Source organism: Procambarus clarkii, chromosome 34 (assembly GCF_040958095.1).
Source record: "Procambarus clarkii isolate CNS0578487 chromosome 34, FALCON_Pclarkii_2.0, whole genome shotgun sequence".
Classification (NCBI taxonomy): Eukaryota; Metazoa; Arthropoda; class Malacostraca; order Decapoda; family Cambaridae; genus Procambarus; species Procambarus clarkii.
This window is the reverse complement of record NC_091183.1, coordinates 12,363,607-12,375,649: the sequence shown is the minus strand read 5'-3', so window position 1 is coordinate 12,375,649 and position 12,043 is coordinate 12,363,607. Positions and strand designations below refer to the sequence as shown.

The 12,043-nt window shown below is 40.4% G+C and overlaps 2 pseudogenes; both read left to right on the top strand.

Annotated features, from left to right (window-relative positions):
* Window positions 1-2,409: 2,409 nt before the first annotated feature.
* LOC138370956 (DNA-directed RNA polymerases I, II, and III subunit RPABC2 pseudogene) lies at window positions 2,410-2,872 on the top strand (annotated as a pseudogene).
* A 3,706-nt stretch (window positions 2,873-6,578) lies between these two features.
* LOC138370955 (DNA-directed RNA polymerases I, II, and III subunit RPABC2 pseudogene) lies at window positions 6,579-6,989 on the top strand (annotated as a pseudogene).
* Window positions 6,990-12,043: the final 5,054 nt, after the last annotated feature.

Genomic DNA, 12,043 nt, shown 5'->3' with positions numbered 1-12,043 from the left:
GGGGAGGTCACTTTAGAACAGGAATTCGTACAACTGGTTAGAAATGTTAAAAAAGAGATAAGGAAAGCAAAAAGAAACTGTGAAGTTCGCATAGCAGGGCAAGCAAAGACAAATCCAAAAGGGTTTTTTTCAGTTATATCGTAATAAGACTAGGGAAAGGATAGGTCCATTAAACACTGAGACAGGTCAAATAACAGATAGTGATGATGAGATGAGTAGTATTTTTAATAAATATTTTGTATCTGTATTTACTAAAGAGGAACTTAACAATATGCCTTCAGCCGAACAAGTCTATGTGGGTGGGGACGAGGACAGGTTGACTAGTTTAGCAGTTACCAGGAAGGATGTTCTTAAACAAATAGAAAAACTCAAACCAAACAAATCCCCAGGGCCAGATGAAGTGTTTGCCAGGGTGCTTAAAGAATGCAAAGAGGAGCTTTGTGACCCACTGTCAACCATATTTAATAAATCAATAGAGTCAGGCAGAGTGCCAGAGTTTTGGAAAGTTGCTAGTGTGATACCAATTTTTAAGAAAGGAGATAGATCACTTGCGTCAACTAATGTCGACCAATTAGCCTAACGTCTATTGTGGGAAAGTTACTTGAATCGATAATTGCAAATAAAATTCGTCTTCATCTTCAAAAACACAAGTTAATAAATGAGTCGCAACATGGTTTTACAAATGGCCGTTCATGTTTAACAAATTTGCTAACTTTTTATTCCAGCATAGTTGAGGCAGTTGATAGTGGTAAGGATTGTGATGTTGTGTACCTTGACTTTAGCAAAGCTTTTGATACAGTGCCACATGAAAGACATAAACAAGATAGAGGCTCATGGTATTGGAGGTGCTATATTAAGTTGGATTAGGGCATGGCTATTCCAAAGGAAACAGAGAGGGTTAAGTCAGAGTGGGAAAATGTTGTAAGTGGAGTGCCTCAGGGCTCTGTCCTGGGACCTCTGTTGTTTATAATATATATCAATGATTTAGATTCAGGTTTGAGTAGCAACATTTGCAAATTTCCCGATGATACGAAAATCGGTAGGGAAATTAATTCGGAGGACTCACTATCACTTCAAGTTGATCTAGATAGGGTTTTGAAATGGTCAAAGGATTGGCAGATGCATTTTAATGCTGATAAATGTAAAGTTCTGAGGTTAGGTAATGATGATGATGAGTTACAAGATACGAGCTAGATGGTGTTGAGATTGCGAAAGGGATCTGGGAGTTATGATTGGTAAGAATTTAAAACAAAAGGATCAATGCATAAATGTTCGTAATAAGGCAAATTGGATACTTGGATTTATTAATCGCAGCGTTAGAAACAAGACACCTGGTGTGGTTCTCAAGCTATATCTTGCTATAGTTAGGCCCCATTTAAATTATGCAGTTGAGTTTTGGTCGCCATATTATAGAATGGATATAAATTCACTTGAACGTGTCCAGCGTAGGATGACTAAGTTAATTCCCCAAATTAGAAATCTTTCATATGATGAAAGATTAACAAAGCTTAAGTTGCATTCACTGGAAAGGCGAAGAGTTAGGGGTGACATGATAGAGGTTTACAAGTGGGTGAATGGACATAACAAAGGGGATAATAATAGGGTATTAAAAGTATCAACACAAGACAGAACACGAAACAATGGGTATAAATTGGATAAGTTTAGATTTAGGAAAGACTTGGATAAATACTGGTTCAGTAACAGGGTTGTTGATTTGTGGAACCAATTACCGCGAACCATGCTGGAGGTGGGATCCCTCGATTGTTTCAAGCGCGGGTTGGACAAGTATATGAGTGGGATTGGGTGGTTATAGATAGGAGCTGCCTCGTATGGGCCAATAGGCCTTCTGCAGTTACCTGTGTTCTTATTATAAACGCACCTGTGCCTTTTCCATAGCATTAGTGAGAAATGGCATATGACTAACATTAGTGTAAAACGACTCAAATTCTCACCATTTTACTATAAAAAAAATTGTCGGTAATTGTTTCCCATGAACCTTGGCAGGAGCGAATATTTACAAACCCTCCTCCTGTTAAGATATTACTTTTTGTAATTATGTGGACCATCGAATACACATATACTTTATGCTCAATTATATTGTAGAATTTAGTACTGTTAATTATAGAAAGTATTTATTCTGACCAAACCACACACTAAAAATTGAAGAGACGACAACGCTTCGGTCGAAGGCATGTGTAGCGAGTAGATTATCCCAATAATATACTCGCTCCAAATGCATTGTTAATATTCCTGTCAACCTTTGGAGATGAATGAGGTGAGGCGTTGCCCGGGCAACACGGTGAGGTGTTGCCCGAGCATATAAGCAGCAGAATAGCAAACATTAAACTAGTCTACTTTCAAGTGTAGTCTAGAGCGGACACTTACGAGATACTGTACCGACGCTCAGCGCTGCGTCACACACGGCCACGCGAGTCTTGCTTATAGCTGGGAGAAGACCTTGGTGCAAACAGGAACGCGAGATGGCTGACGAGGAGTTCGATGGTGATGATGTTGGTGATGACTTCGAGGAGGCAGAAGATGATGAAAATCTGGATGACCTGCAAGGAGAGGAGGATGATGATAACCAGATAGAGTTGGTACCTGCAGGGGAAGGTCAGCAGTGCCTATGCTCAAGAGAATCACGACACCTTATATGACAAAATATGAAAGAGCTAGAGTATTGGGCACGAGAGCACTGCAGATTGCAATGTGTGCGCCTGTCATGGTGGAAATTGATGCAGAATCGGATCCGCTCCAAATTGCTGCCAAAGAATTGAGAGAACGGAAAATTCCCATCATCATTCGCAGATATTTGCCAGACGGATCTTTTGAAGATTGGGGCATAGATGAACTTATCATCAGTGACTTCTAGATTGATGGTAAGCTTTAAGGATGTCTGATCATTCATGTTAGTTCTTTTCTCATATTTGTTTTATTAAGAGGAGTAGTGATGTACAATTTTTACAATGCTCCACATTGCGACAGCGACCCAAGGACGCAACAATTATGCATATTCTTCTCTCCTGCTACACCGAGCTTGTCCACACACTGTACCTACATCTTTTGGTACCAGACTACAATTTCCACAGTCAACACATGTAGTACTCGGCGTGTACAGTCCTAATCAACCCAAGACGCTACAGCTTCGACACAGAGCAGACAGCAGACTACGACCGCATCGAGCCGCCACGCTCTCGCTCCCCGAGTTCGGACACTCACAATTCTCAATCGAGCCGCCACGCTCTCCCACATAGAGCTCCACGACTTCAGCCTCACTCAGCTCTCTGCTCTGCTCCAGGCTTCGTCTCAACGTCTGCGACACTGCTAAATCCAGAGGACACATCCGCCGACTACGCAGTTCACTTTTCGACCACAGTTACCAGCAGCACCGCCTCCTACGACAACGGACGATCCTGTGCGACCCTCCCAGCACAGGATCCTCCTACGACCCCAGTTAGATGACATCAGCGAAGAGGAGGAAGTTAACTTTGATGGTTATGTAACGCGAGCAGGGCGTACAATTCACCGACCAGCTAAGTTCCTTGATCAAGTATTTTTCCTTTCATCCCCTGGGAGAGGGAGTTCTGGGAGGCTCAGTGCGCTCAACTCACACCAAAATATCACCTGTGTACTTCTGTATATTCGACCAAATATATATATAGTTTCTTAGTGTCTGTGTTTATTTGTCACCATACTTTACGTAACACATGAATCGTTAAATATAAAATAGAATCGTTACACATGAAAGGCGCCTTCTAACCACTCCTCAAACCCTGTAGAAAAAACAAAAAATGTTTTCCACTGGTAGGAAGGCTGGTTCTGTGCCAGATTTTCGAAAAGCTGATTTTAATAGCCTAAGAAATTTTTTGGGTCAAATTGATTGGAAAGTCTTGGGTATGGGGTGTGGGCCGGTCTTGGAGCGAGACATGAACCCAGCGACAGGTGACTTAAATGGGGATTTCGATGTGGATTCAATATATAACTTATTTAAGAATATTCTAAACAAAGCACAGGAACGTAGTATACCATACAAATTGAATAGATCGAATACTAATGGCCCAAAGTGGATAACAAAGAATTTGAAGAACCTTATAGGTAAAAAGAGAGCTTGGTACAAAAGGATTAAAAATGGGGAGGTCACTTTAGAACAGGAATTCGTACAACTGGTTAGAAAGGTTAAAAAAGAGATAAGGAAAGCAAAAAGAAACTATGAAGTTCGCATAGCAGGGCAAGCAAAGACAAATCCTAAAGGGTTTTTTCAGTTATATCGAACTAAGACTAGGGAAAGGATAGGTCCATTAAACACTGAGACAGGTCAAATAACAGATAGTGATGATGAGATGAGTAGTATTTTTAATAAATATTTTGTATCTGTATTTACTAAAGAGGAACTTAACAATATGCCTTCAGCCGAACAAGTCTATGTGGGTGGGGACGAGGACAGGTTGACTAGTTTAGCAGTTACCAGGAAGGATGTTCTTAAACAAATAGAAAAACTCAAACCAAACAAATCCCCAGGGCCAGATGAAGTGTTTGCCAGGGTGCTTAAAGAATGCAAAGAGGAGCTTTGTGACCCACTGTCAACCATATTTAATAAATCAATAGAGTCAGGCAGAGGGCCAGAGTTTTGGAAAGTTACTAGTGTGATACCAATTTTTAAGAAAGGAGATAGATCACTTGCGTCAACTAATGTCGACCAATTAGCCTAACGTCTATTGTGGGAAAGTTACTTGAATCGATAATTGCAAATAAAATTCGTCTTCATCTTCAAAAACACAAGTTAATAAATGAGTCGCAACATGGTTTTACAAATGGCCGTTCATGTTTAACAAATTTGCTAAATTATTATTCCAGCATATTTGAGGCAGTTGATAGTGGTAAGGATTGTGATGTTGTGTACCTTGACTTTAGCAAAGCTTTTGATACAGTGCCACATGAAAGACATAAAAAAGATAGAGGCTCATGGTATTGGAGGTGCTATATTAAGTTGGATTAGGGCATGGCTATTCCAAAGGAAACAGAGAGGGTTAAGTCAGAGTGGGAAAATGTTGTAAGTGGAGTGCCTCAGGGCTCTGTCCTGGGACCTCTATTATTTATAATATATATCAATGATTTAGATTCAGGTTTGAGTAGCAACATTTGCAAATTTCCCGATGATACGAAAATCGGTAAGGAAATTAATTTAACACTATCACTTCAAGTTGATCTAGATAGGGTTTTGAAATGGTCAAAGGATTGGCAGATGCAGTTTAATGCTGATAAATGTAAAGTTCTGAGGTTAGGTAATGATGATGATGAGTTACAAGATACGAGCTAGATGGTGTTGAGATTGCGAAAGGGATCTGGGAGTTATGATTGGTAAGAATTTAAAACAAAAGGATCAATGCATAAATGTTCGAAATAAGGCAAATCGGACACTTGGATTTATTAATCGCAGCGTTAGAAACAAGACACCTGGTGTGGTTCTCAAGCTATATCTTGCTATAGTTAGGCCCCATTTAAATTATGCAGTTGAGTTTTGGTCGCCATATTATAGAATGGATATAAATTCACTTGAACGTGTCCAGCGTAGGATGACTAAGTTAATTCCCCAAATTAGAAATCTTTCATATGAAGAAAGATTAACAAAGCTTAAGTTGCATTCACTGGAAAGGCGAAGAGTTAGGGGTGACATGATAGAGGTTTACAAGTGGGTGAATGGACATAACAAAGGGGATAATAATAGGGTATTAAAAGTATCAACACAAGACAGAACACGAAACAATGGGTATAAATTGGATAAGTTTAGATTTAGGAAAGACTTGGATAAATACTGGTTCAGTAACAGGGTTGTTGATTTGTGGAACCAATTACCGCGTAACATGCTGGAGGTGGGATCCCTCGATTGTTTCAAGCGCGGGTTGGACAAGTATATGAGTAGTGGTTATAGATAGGAGCTGCCTCGTATGGGCCAATAAGCCTTCTGCAGTTACCTGTGTTCTTATTATAAACGCACCTGTGCCTTTTCCATAGCATTAGTGAGAAATGGCATATGACTAACATTAGTGTAAAACGACTCAAATTCTCACCATTTTACTATAAAAAAAATTGTCGGTAATTGTTTCCCATGAACCTTGGCAGGAGCGAATATTTACAAACCCTCCTCCTGTTAAGATATTACTTTTTGTAATTATGTGGACCATCGAATACACATATACTTTATGCTCAATTATATTGTAGAATTTAGTACTGTTAATTATAGAAAGTATTTATGCTGACCAAACCACACACTAAAAATTGAAGAGACGACAACGCTTCGGTCGAAGGCATGTGTAGCGAGTAGATTATCCCAATAATATACTCGCTCCAAATGCATTGTTAATATTCCTGTCAACCTTTGGAGATGAATGAGGTGAGGCGTTGCCCGGGCAACACGGTGAGGTGTTGCCCGAGCATATAAGCAGCAGAATAGCAAACATTAAACTAGTCTACTTTCAAGTGTGGTCTAGAGCAGACACTTACGAGATACTGTCCCGACGCTCAGCGCTGCGTCACACACGGCCACGCGAGTCTTGCTTATAGCTGGGAGAAGTCCTTGGTGCAAACAGGAACGCGAGATGGCTGACGAGGAGTTCGATGGTGATGATGTTGGTGATGACTTCGAGGAGGCAGAAGATGATGAAAATCTGGATGACCTGCAAGGAGAGGAGGATGATGATAACCAGATAGAGTTGGTACCTGCAGGGGAAGGTCAGCCAGTGCCTATGCTCAAGAGAATCACGACACCTTATATGACAAAATATGAAAGAGCTAGAGTATTGGGCACGAGAGCACTGCAGATTGCAATGTGTGCGCCTGTCATGGTGGAAATTGATGCAGAATCGGATCCGCTCCAAATTGCTGCCAAAGAATTGAGAGAACGGAAAATTCCCATCATCATTCGCAGATATTTGCCAGACGGATCTTTTGAAGATTGGGGCATAGATGAACTTATTATCAGTGACTTCTAAGTACATGTTAGATTGATGGTAAAGCTTTAAGGATGTCTGATCATTCATGATGAATTGTTAGTTCTTTTCTCATATTTGTTGTATTAAGAGGAGTAGTGATGTACAATTTTTACAATGCTCCACATTGCGACAGCGACCCAAGGACGCAACAATTATGCAGATTCTTCTCTCCTGCTACACCGAGCTTGTCCACACACTGTACCTACATCTTTTGGTACCAGACTGCAATTTCCACAGTCAACACATGTAAGAACATAAGAACAAAGGTAACTGCAGAAGGCCTATTGGCCCATACGAGGCAGCTCCTATTCTATAACCACCCAATCCCACTCATATACTTGTCCAACCCGTGCTTGAAACAATCGAGGGACACCACCTCCACAATGTTACGCGGCAATTGGTTCCACAAATCAACAACCCTGTTACTGAACCAGTATTTACCCAAGTCTTTCCTAAATCTAAACTTATCCAATTTATACCCATTGTTTCGTGTTCTGTCCTGTGTTGATACTTTTAATACCCTATTAATATCCCCCCGGTTATGTCCATTCATCCACTTGTAAACCTCTATCATGTCACCCCTAACTCTTCGCCTTTCCAGTGAATGCAACTTAAGCTTTGTTAATCTTTCTTCATATGAAAGATTTCTAATTTGGGGAATTAACTTAGTCATCCTACGCTGGACACGTTCAAGTGAATTTATATCCATTCTATAATATGGCGACCAAAACTGAACTGCATAATCTAAATGGGGCCTAACCAGAGCAAGATATAGCTTGAGAACCACACCAGGTGTCTTGTTACTAACGCTGCGATTAATAAATCCAAGTGTCCGATTTGCCTTATTACGAACATTTATGCATTGATCCTTTTGTTTTAAATTCTTACTAATCATAACTCCCAGATCCCTTTCGCAATCCGACTTCGCAATCACAACACCATCTAGCTCGTATCTTGTAACTCTATCAACATTACCTAACCTCAGAACTTTACATTTATCAGCATTAAACTGCATCTGCCAATCCTTTGACCATTTCAAAACCCTATCTAGATCAACTTGAAGTGATAGTGAGTCCTCCTCCGAATTAATTTCCCTACCGATTTTCGTATCATCGGCAAATTTGCAAATGTTGCTACTCAAACCTGAATCTAAATCATTTATATATATTATAAACAACAGAGGTCCCAGGACAGAGCCTTGAGGCACTCCACTTACAACATTTTCCCACTCTGACTTGATTCCATTTATACTAACTCTCTGTTTCCTTTGGTATAGCCATGCCCTAATCCAGCTTAATATAGCACCCCCAATACCATGAGACTCTATCTTTTTAATCAGTCTTTCATGTGGCACTGTATCAAAAGCTTTGCTAAAGTCAAGGTATACAACATCGCAATCCTTACCACTATCAACTGCCTCAACAATGCTAGAATAAAAAGATAACAAATTTGTTAAACATGAACGGCCATTTATAAAACCATGTTGCGACTCAATTATTAATTTATGTTTTTCAAGATGAAGACGAATTTTATTTGCTATTATAGATTCGAGTAACTTTCCCACAATAGACGTTAGGCTAATTGGTCGATAGTTAGACGCAAGTGATCTATCTCCTTTCTTAAAAACTGGTATCACATTAGCAACTTTCCAAAACTCTGGCACTCTGCCTGACTCTATTGATTTATTAAATATGGTTGACAGTGGGTCACAAAGCTCCTCTTTGCATTCTTTAAGCACCCTGGCAAACACTTCATCCGGCCCTGGGGATTTGTTTGGTTTGAGTTTTACTATTTGTTTAAGAACATCCTCCCTGGTAACTGCTAAACTCGTCAACCTGTCCTCGTCCCCACCCACATAGACTTGTTCGGCTGAAGGCATATTGTTAAGTTCCTCTTTAGTAAATACAGATACAAAATATTTATTAAAAATACTACTCATCTCTTCATCACTATCTGTTATTTGACCTGTCTCAGTTTTTAATGGACCTATCCTTTCCCTAGTCTTAGTACGATATAACTGAAAAAACCCTTTAGGATTTGTCTTTGCTTGCCCTGCTATGCGAACTTCATAGTTTCTTTTTGCTTTCCTTATCTCTTTTTTAACATTTCTAACCAGTTGTATGAATTCCTGTTCTAAAGTGACCTCCCCATTTTTAATCCTTTTGTACCAAGCTCTTTTTTTACCTATAAGGTTCTTCAAATTCTTTGTTATCCACTTTGGGTCATTTGTATTCGATCTATTCAATTTGTATGGTATACTACGTTCCTGTGCTTTGTTTAGAATATTCTTAAATAAGTTATATATTGAATCCACATCGAAATCCCCATTTAAGTCACCTATCGCTGGGTTCATGTCTCGCTCCAAGACCGGCCCACACCCCATACCCAAGACTTTCCAATCAATTTGACCCAAAAAATTTCTTAGGCTATTAAAATCTGCTTTTTGAAAATCTGGCACTTTAACAGAATTTTCTCCTACTGGTCTATTCCATTCTATGCTAAATCTGATTTCTTTGTGATCACTGCTCCCTAGCTCACTCCCTATTTCGATGTCATTAATTTGCGTTTCCCTGTTAGTTAACACTAAATCTAAAATATTATTTTCCCGTGTTGGTTCCTTAATGTGTTGCGTAAGAAAGCAATCGTCAATTAATTCTAGAAAATCTTCTGCTTCACTATTCCCTGTTTTGTTCAACCAGTTTATTCCGCTAAAATTAAAGTCACCCATGACATAAATACTGTTAGATCTAGATGCTCTAGATATTTCATCCCATAGATGCTTTGCTTCCATTCTGTCTAAATTTGGTGGCCTATATATTACTCCTATTATAATATTATTAGCTTTTTCGTTTAATTCAATCCAAATAGTTTCTGTGTGTGGCTCTGTTTTGATTCCCTCTTTGAGACTACATTTCAAATTGTCCCTAACATATATGGCTACTCCACCTCCTCGTCTAATATATCTATCTGTGTGAAATAGTTTAAATCCATATATTTGATATTCAGCTAATAGTTCTCTATTTTCTACATTCATCCACGTTTCGGTAAGTGCAATAATATCTATTTTTTCTGTGCAGACAAGAGCATTTAATTCGTTAATTTTATTTCTTAGACTTCTACTGTTAGTGTAATATACCCTAAGTGAATTGTTTTTTTGCGGACCTTCTCTTTCCCTGATCGTTTTGCCAATTCCTTTCTCCCACAAACACATACTTTTATTACCTCCTTCCTCCAAATCAATTCCCATACCTCTATCTACTAACAGTTTAAACCCAAACAAACACCTCTAACCACTTCTTCTAACGAGTTCGCAACAGCAACAACCCCAGCTCTCGATAGATGCACCCCATCACGAGCATACATTTCATTTCTTCCATAGAAGTGTTCCCAGTTGTCTATGAAAGATATTGCATTTGATTTGCAATATCTTTCCAGCCGGCAATTGACACCAAGTGCCCTCGATATCCATTCATTTCCCACTCCCTTTCTTGGAAGAATGCCACATATGATCGGGATTCCTCCCTTGCTCCTAACTAACTCTATGGCTGTTTTATACCTCTGAATCAGTTCCTCACTCCTAACTCGACCAACATCATTTCCTCCCACGCTAATGCAAATAATGGGATTGTTCCCATTACCAGCCATAATATCATTCATGTTGTTTATAATATCACCAATGCCAGCTCCGGGATAGCAAACCCTTAACCTGTTCCCCCTATCTCTAGCACAAAACGTTCTATCCAAATACCTTATCTGGGAATCTCCCACAACTAATGTTTGCTTAGGTACTTCCTTTACTTTCTGAGGGGCCTGCGCTTCCTTTCTCTTCGTTGCTTTCCCTTTTGCGCGATCCACAGTCTCTCCACAGCACTCGTCCTCCAAAACGTCAAATGAATTAGAAGTTGCTATGGCGTTTGAAGGCGGCTTTATCAAAGTCTTCTTAAGGCCCCTGTCTTTCACAACTCTCCAAGACGAGGTCCCTTTACTGCTGGTCTCCTCCTTCGTTACTTCTCGTTGTTCTTTCAGCTGACGCACCTCCTCCCGCAGAAAGTCCAACTCTGTCCTCAGGGCTCCCACTAGAGTCACCAGGTCCTTAACTACAACTTCCATATTGCAATGATAATATAACAACACTCAGGAGCTCCGGTTAACACAACCTCTCACTGTGACTTCACCTGACCGACTGAATGACCTTGATGAATGTAGTACTCGGCGTGTAGAGTACTAATCAACCCAAGACGCTCCAGCTTCGACACAGAGCAGACAGCAGACTACGACCGCATCGAGCCGCCACGCACTCGCTCCCCGAGTTCGGACACTCACAATTCTCAATCGAGCCGCCACGCTCTCCCACATAGAGCTCCACGACTCCAGCCTCACTCAGCTCTCTGCTCCAGGCTTCGTCTCAACGTCTGCGACACTGCTAAATCCAGAGACACATCCGCCGACTACGCAGTTCACTTTTCGACCACAGTTACCAGCAGTACCGCCTCCTACGACAACGGACGATCCTGTGCGACCTCCCAGCACAGGATCCTCCTACGACCCCAGTTAGATGAAATCAGCGAAGAGGAGGAAGTTAACTTTGATGGTTATGTAACGCGAGCAGGGCGTACAATTCACCGACCAGCTAAGTTCCTTGATCAAGTATTTTTCCTTTCATCCCCTGGGAGGGGGAGTTCTGGGAGGCTCAGTGCGCTCAACTCACACCAAAATATCACCTGTGTACTTCTGTATATTCGAACAAATATATATATAGTATCTTAGTGTCTGTGTTTATTTGTCACCATACTTTACGTAACACATGAATCGTTAAATATAAAATAGAATCGTTACACATGAAAGGCGCCTTCTAACCACTCCTCAAACCCTGTAGAAAAAACAAAAAATGTTTTCCACTGGTAGGTAAGTGTAGGAAGGCTGGTTCTGCTGCATACCAAGTTCCTTGCCTGTGCAGACTGGGTCTCGCGTCTTAGACTTGCTTGGACCAGATGGTCTTTGAGGTATTTATTTCTCTTCCATGCGATCATAAGAGAATCTCTTGGGAAGTTAGG